General features: G+C 30.6%; 1 long non-coding RNA gene across 1 annotated transcript in view; it reads left to right on the top strand.

The window, feature by feature from the left end:
• LOC136796548 (uncharacterized) overlaps positions 1-7,302 on the top strand; it is a 277,079-nt gene extending 269,777 nt beyond the window's left edge. Inside the window, exon 3 of the long non-coding RNA XR_010844272.1 lies at positions 7,141-7,302. This is a non-coding gene — a long non-coding RNA (uncharacterized lncRNA). The remainder of the gene's footprint in view (positions 1-7,140) is intronic.
• The last annotated feature ends 739 nt before the right edge of the window (positions 7,303-8,041 follow it).

Consider the following 8,041-nt stretch of genomic DNA (forward strand, 5'->3'; position numbering starts at 1 on the left):
TGTCTTACCACACGCGCCTCTGAGCTCACTTAGAATTCCTATCTTCTACTAGTAGGTGTGCTCTCTGTCTCTCTTGTCTATTCTCTTTTCTTATCTTTCATTTATCCCCTTCTCCTTATCTATTCTCTTCTTATTTCTCCTTCCCACGTTATTAGTTATATTCACCACATTATTGTCATAACTGTGTAACTCAACCTTATATTTTGTTTCTTTATTCTAGTATTATACTTTCATATTCCATTAGTTACATATATTTTATTTAATTTTTTTTTTTTTTTGAGACAAAGTAATTATTTATTAAATAACTCAAAAATCAGTATCCAATTCTGTCTCAACAATTTATTTCTCACTAGTCTAACGTTTCGGCCATTCCAGCCATCTTCAAGGACATCTAAATATTCAACAGCGTATATTATATCTGAATTTTTAAACATTTACAACAAATCATTATTCACTATATAATATAACATACCTTCAATACTAAACTCCTCCTCACATTAATTCACAATTTCTATTGCAGGCTATTCTGCCCAGGTTATTTTGTTTATTCTAATTTCAAAACCTATTCCAACAGTCAATTATTAAAAAGTCACATTTATTATTAATAAGCTTACTAAGCTTAAGTCTAGTTACCTATTTATTTAAAATTTAAAAACATTAACATTTATTTTTCTCTATAAAATTATCAACAATATAAAATACACCACCATATAACAAACCATTTATAACCTCCCACTTACACTGGTCTGCCTTGTTTTAAAATTAATATATTTTTAATTGTTTTTTTGTTTCAATTTAGTATTTATTCTAATTCTCAAAATTCCATTATTAAATTTAATTGTAACTAGTAACAATTTTCTCTATTATTTTTATAAATTTATTTTGGTTAAAATCTCTGCATAATGTTGGTTTAAATTCTTAGTATCTGTTTTAAAATTAACTGTGTAATTGGTGTTCTCTGATACATAAATTGATTCAAGTATTTTTCTTTTGTATAAATTGTTTATACAAAAATTATATTCTTTATGTAAAATTTTGGTGTTATCAAAATCAACATAATTTTGATATGTCAAAATAAATATATTTTATTATTTCTTTCCATAACTCCAATATTTTAATCATAATTAAATTAATATATTCATATTTCTTTGTTTCTTGTTGTTATTATACAACTTTAAAACTTATATTTCCTTGATTATGTTATTTTCCTTACATGTTTAATTGCTTATATAAACGTTTTAGTTTTCATTTCTTTCATCGCTTAGTTTTTATTATTTTTCATTCTGTGTAATTATTTGCTTGCATTATTGTGTTTATATTTCCTCTTTTTTATTTTTTTGAATTCATTGGTTGTTATCTTGCTATTTGTTCTTAGCCGCGATGAAGGATAGAAACTCTGGGCAAAATATGAGCACTATTAAATAAGTTTTCTTAACTTATTTGTGTTATTTACTGACCGTACCCACAACCATCTTCTTTTCATAAAACACGTTTACTTTTCAATTAATAATTTTTTCCTTAAATTAAACGGTAGGAAAGCAGTTGTAGGAGGTATTGATGTTTTGTTCCTGGGCACGCTGGACAGTTCTTCTGTATGACATAAATCAGACGGGGCGGTGGCAGAGGGTGAATGGGCGCCCGCTTTTTCAGAGCGCCCTGGGACAGATGGCAATTACAACGGACCTGGATCGGCTCAAGATGGCAGACACTTCTCCCCAACGCCTCGAAATAAAATTCACTTTCTTCTTCTATAATTGAATCAGCTTCGGCTCATATTTTTTCCTTCTTAGTCTTTCATCAATATTTCTTCAGATTCCTATTTATTTCATAATAGCTCGTAAGAAGAAGTTACAGTGATATAATGCTGTATTAATACCTTCTCAGGTGTAATGATCATGTGTCCTGTCCACCAAAAGAAGATTTATCTTCCCCTATCAATTATTTTTTTTTTTTATACTTTTCTACAATCCTTAACGTAATAATATTCTAAACGAATATTTTTTTTGAATTTATTTATTTAATACCATATCGGCCTGGTGGGCCTTACGTGGTCAATGTAAGAGGTAGGTTTTTTTTTTTTAACAATTAATTATGGGGTAGTATAGTCTCATACAAAAGATACACCTAACTACGTACAGTGTTATAAATAAAAAAAAATTAAGAAAAAATAAATAAATTAAAAGAATAATTCTTAATTAAAGATAAAATAAAGTTTTTTATTTATTTTATTTATTTGTTGATATTTACAACTGTATAAAAAAATACAACCAGTAAATTTGATCATAATGACATAATGATATGATACAGGATGTAGAGAAACTACCCAGTAGTAGAACTCTAAAAACAGTTTACAATATAAGGTCACGAGGCCATCTTCTTTTCAGGCGCCTCGGAGGATTGCCAGGAATGGAAGAGGAAGCAAGGTAAAAAAATAAAGTTAATAACAAAAACAATAACATTTAAGGATTTATCAAAATAACTAATTTAACTTCCAATTAAAAAAAAAAAAAAGAAATTGAATTTAAGAAACAAAATGAAGAGAAAAAAAGAAATTAAAATAAAATAAAACTTTAGAGTGACAACTTTACTGAATATTTATAAGTACTTTTAAAATTTTAGTTCCTGTTTTTTTTGTGTTGGATTATTTTTCATTTATCATTGAATTAAGTTTTATTCCAATAAAAGCCGATAAAATTTATAATTAATTTATTGCGCAATAATTATTAGATTAAGATAATACAAAGGACACTCATTAATAGTCATGCTTCCTAGTTTGTAACTTGGTAAAATAATATGGATTAAAACCCTTCCCAGTAGGATTTTCGGTTCATTTTTATGAAATTAATTAAAATGTAAATAATGAGTATACATGGACTTCAATCAGTGTGGATAAGAAAGATATGTAGGCAGCTGGGGTTCAGGGCCAGACGTTTCTCATCTATAAGGTAAAGTATCCGTACCTAGTGCGGTCCATTATGATTATTTAAAACGCAACAGCATATAACAATGGGAGGTTTCAGCCATTGACGACGCGGTGTTAACTGTTTGATACTACTATCAAAAAGACAGTGTATGTGATGTCATACAATAGTGATAGTTGTTATTGTGATAGAAGCTACAACAACGCTAGCTGCCAAATACATACGCCTTTGCAGTGATCTGTCGGTCTTTATCCATGGTAATGGCAATAGGGAAGTAAAGCCTCATTTTCATACATTGTGCTTTACTTATTTCTAAATATGGAATAGATTCTATTCAATGTATTTAACCTTATGGACATTGATTTTGATTGGATAGTAGCTTTTACTTTTGTTTATCTACTACCTGATCATTTCTCATATCAACCAACAAGCTACCACCCGGTTCTAACAGAAGCAGGAAGGTCGAGTTTTCACTCAGATGAGCAGTCACAAAAGTCGGCCCTCCCAGGCAGAATTCAAACCGGTGTTGCTACATTTTCGAGGCTGCTACGCAATAACAACAACTTCGCCTACAACAGCCCTAGATTGAGTAATAGCTTTAATGATCATTATTCCAAATGGCTGTATGTCAAGAGCTACAAGTTGTTTTCTGCCACTGTATGGAATGAACACTGCAACACTGCTCTACTTTCTTCTTGACAGTTCCACCCCGAAAGGAAACTTTCACTGAGTAAATGATCGTTAAAGCAATATTATAATAAATTTCTTTGAAAAAATAAAATAATATGGACATTAATAACCAACCGTCTTCATATGAAAGCAGGCCTCTTTTTTTACGTTTAGCATCATCTCCATGTTTGATGTTTGAATGTCTGCAAATTGTTAATCGACTGGGAGCGGGTATATCGATTCCTAGCGGGAACCAGGAGCGATGTTTGGTAGCCTTCTGATGAGGGCTGTTCCATTTACATAGCTGTCTCGTTTGTCTTCCTCTCTGGTCATTACTAGAACTCCTTCTGGTCGATAGATCGTTAGGCAGCGGTCTGCCTGTATGTCTGCCGATCCCGCTCTGTCTTCTCTAGGTCGTGTGCGAAATCAGGATTCGGCTCTTCTATATGTGCAGATGAACCCACTCCCTAAGATATTATAATTCCTTGAATAAAATTGATAAATTAGAAGGATTTGTGATTTGGTAGTGTAACAATGGCCGTAGGAAAATGGAACCTTGTCTGAAACCAAGAGATTTTTACTAATCTTATATTGGAGTAATTTACTCCTGCACTCTAACGATTATGTAACAAAACCTGGTTCCACCCCATAAGCCGCTGATACAAGATGATAAGAACATATTCCATCGCTGGTCGCACGATGGTTGGGCGTATCATGTGGCCGTGTGTCCAACAACAAGCACCCAATACCTAGTCCATCTTTTGCGAATCTTCGCTCCCGTTTTGCAGCAAACATTGATAGCATCGTGTGGCTGTAAATTAGATTAGTGCTTCCTAATCGATACAGTGTGTATTTTTTCCATTGAAATATATATTTATATCTTAATTATATACTTCATATGTCAATTATATCGTTCCAAGAGACTTAGAATCTTCCAAAAATGCATAATGACTTATTCGTGTTCTTTACTGACCGAGTCCCTAAACATCTGCTTAAAGTATATGAGATTCATTTGAGAGAGATTCATTGAGATATTGATCTCAGAGATTTTATTTCGTTGTAACCCCCTTGGCCCTCCCTTACTGTTTAATATAGATAAATTACCTAATACCTTAGCACACCATGTCATGTTGCTATAACTGATGGCTTAGTAACAATAAAAGCTCACAAACGTTCAAATCTGTTCCGTACTATTAAAAAATAGTATTTAAAACGTCTTTAAAATATGATATCAGTCTTATTAACGTTTTTTTTTCAAAATCACTAGGCCTTTTTTTTTACAAAATGAAATACTTGTAACTTCATCACAATTTGCCACTCGGCTTAGACCACAATTCCAGAAAAGGCCTTGACAAATAATGCCGGAATCTCAAACAATTGTGATTTTCACATCATATTTTAAACGATTTTTCTTTTATCCATACAAAAATAAATAAACACAGGTTGCCGGCCTTATGAAATTTTGTAGTCCACCGCAATCACGCCATGTGCCCCTTTCGCCCTCCTTCCTCCTCTAAAACTTGTGCTTGTAGAGAAAAAAAAAACTGATGCATATTTTCATGACATTAGGTATTGTAATCAAAGTGACTGGCTTCTTTCATTAAATCCCTAGAACATGGATTTGCTTTTTAATCATTCAGTAAATGGGTACTGTATTTAACAGGAAAATGATTTAAAAGCCAATGTATTTTATTAATACTTGGTGCTGTGAAGTTCTCAAAGAAGTTTTAATTTGGCACATCACCAATAAAACAACCCGCCCACCAGAATTTTTTCATTACATTTTCAATATATATTATGTTATATTATATGGATTATATATTATAATCCTTAACGTATTAATCAATAATCTTAAAAAATATTTATAAGTATTTTAAAAATATTAAGTTCTGTTTTTTGTAATGAATTGTGTTTTTTCATGTATGATTGAATATAATTTAAGCCGATAAGATTTATAATTAAATTATTGTGAAATAATTAAGTTATCAAGGACGCTCTTTAACTTTCATGAATCCCAGTATTTAACCTGAAAAAATGATATGGGTTAAAATTCTATTCAGTTGGATTATACAAGTATACATGGCATGATGTATTAATATGTATTATTTTGGATAGAAAAAAATCTACTATAATTATAAAATGCCAAATGTATACGCCTTTAACTATTTTATCCAAATCCATAAGTTTTCCATTTTAGTTTGGCACATCATCAATAAAACAACCTACTCCTCAGTATTTTTTTTTCATTATATTTTCAATATATTATTTTTGCTATTTTTTCCAAGTTACACTCCATTCATCATCTGAATTTTCCATCACTGATTTTGAAAATACTTTATGCCGGAACCAACTTTCTTAATCTCCTTTACTCTCACTTTAACTGAAATATTCTCAGTCCATTAAAGTTTTCCATTATAAGTAATGACAAAAGTAATAGAATACTTTATCAAACATCATAAAAATGTTTCGGTTTAAGAAATACATCCTAACTATATGTTATATAAAACAAATTTAAAACATACAATAGCAATTATAATTGTATTTAAAAAGAAATTGAAACCCTCTTGTTACTTTCATTTACCTATATAAGAAATATATAGTAAGTGGAGGTATTGCTATCGAAAAAAAGTTTTTATTTATTTGTTTGTTTAAAAAAAGAATATTTTTTGTTTAAATGTAATTCATCCATTATAATTCCCAGATCATTTATGAAATCAGTTTGTATTTGGACTATATATTGATTAATAACTTTTTTAAAAAGTTTATTTCATTGTATTTCGAAAATATTGGAGTAATGTTTAATAAGATTTTTCTTTATTAATTTAAAAATAAAGTTTATTTACTTCTTCCTATCATACGTTTATTACTCAAAAAATGCTAATTTATTTTTGAGGAAATATTGACAAACAAAAATAAAAAAAAAAATGTTAAAATACTAGCAATGTTTCATATATATAGATTTACAACGAATACTATAATATCACTGAGTATTTGCAGGCATATTTTAAAAAAACATACGAGATAATTCATTTCCATATTCCGATTTATTAGTAAGAAGGACTCTTTACTGAGTGACCCTCTATATATCTTATATATACATACATCTTCTAATAATTAGCTGTTGCAGATTTCTGTTTCTGTTACTGTATCTGTGAGTAAATCCTATCGGTTTCGGAGCCTTCCTGGGGTTCATCCAGTTTCTTTCAATTGGGGAAAAATCTGGCAGTTGAGCGTGATTTGGAACAAAGCCGTTGTTCATGAGTACTTACCAAGTAGGTACCCAGAAGATGATTAGAAAATCAACAAAACCCCAAAAAGATTGATCACATATCTCAGCTACGACTCGAGGAAAATAGTTAAATAATGGAACAACCTGTTTGTGTAATATGAAGGGATGAAGAGTGATGTTCATTGAGTCCACGATAACATGCAATGCGGAATTGTACACGCAAGACTCGAGATTTTTTTTATTTTGTTCTTTTTTAACCTCCATGTTTTAATCATATCATTCAAACATTATAACTTATTGAATCCATATTTTGTTGAACAGATGGTGGGACATTCCCAGCACCTGGTGGCGGGTATCCACGCTGCTAGTGGGCATCGGGTCTGCGCTGTCCCTGCTAGTGGCCGTGGGCCTCGTCAGTGCCTTCTGTGTCAGCGATGTCGTCCACACCCTCACCACCAGGATATCAGGAGCTCTTCAGCTCTTAGCAGGTAAGCTATTTTTATTATTAATTATGTGTTTAGACAAATTGAAGGATTGTGGATATAATCCCCACTTGCTGTCAAAAAGACTTTTATTTCCTTTGTATTACATGAGGAGGTTAGACTTGATGAGAGAAAAGTAACCATTTTGCTAATACGATATTATTTTAATGTCTTCCTCTGCCTATATCATATTTACACTCCAGTATTGACAAAATTGTGCGGAGTAAATAAACAAATAGATACGAAATAAAATCTCATCGAAAACAAAATTGTCACATGTTCCCATTTACTTCTAAGCCACTCATATCCTCATTTCTTTAATACCTACCTACCTTTTTGATTATATATTTTTTAAATACTATATAATTATCAAGAATCTTATTAGAACTAAATGATTATTCAGTTATTTAAAACATAATAACATTATTGTTATATAACTTAAGGGTAGATGTTTAGGGTTAAAGTAATAAATTACTTGAGAAAACTGATGAAAAACAAGAAAAACTTTTTTTTAGGTTGATATATAGGTTACTGATATATACAGAATAATTTTCATTACCTATTAATGATATTGGTTTACCCAAAGTTCCCACTTAACACTGCCAAGTATTTATTTTATTATTGATTTATTTGTTTAAAATCATTTTAAATCAAAAGATTAGACTAAGTACGTCGCGAAATTTAGATACTATAAGGATAATAAATTCTGGACGAAATTGCTTACGTTTGAACTTGGGCAG

This window comes from Halyomorpha halys, unplaced genomic scaffold, assembly GCF_000696795.3.
Source record: "Halyomorpha halys isolate HHAL.00 unplaced genomic scaffold, Hhal_1.1 Scaffold636.1, whole genome shotgun sequence".
Lineage (NCBI taxonomy): Eukaryota > Metazoa > Arthropoda > Insecta > Hemiptera > Pentatomidae > Halyomorpha > Halyomorpha halys.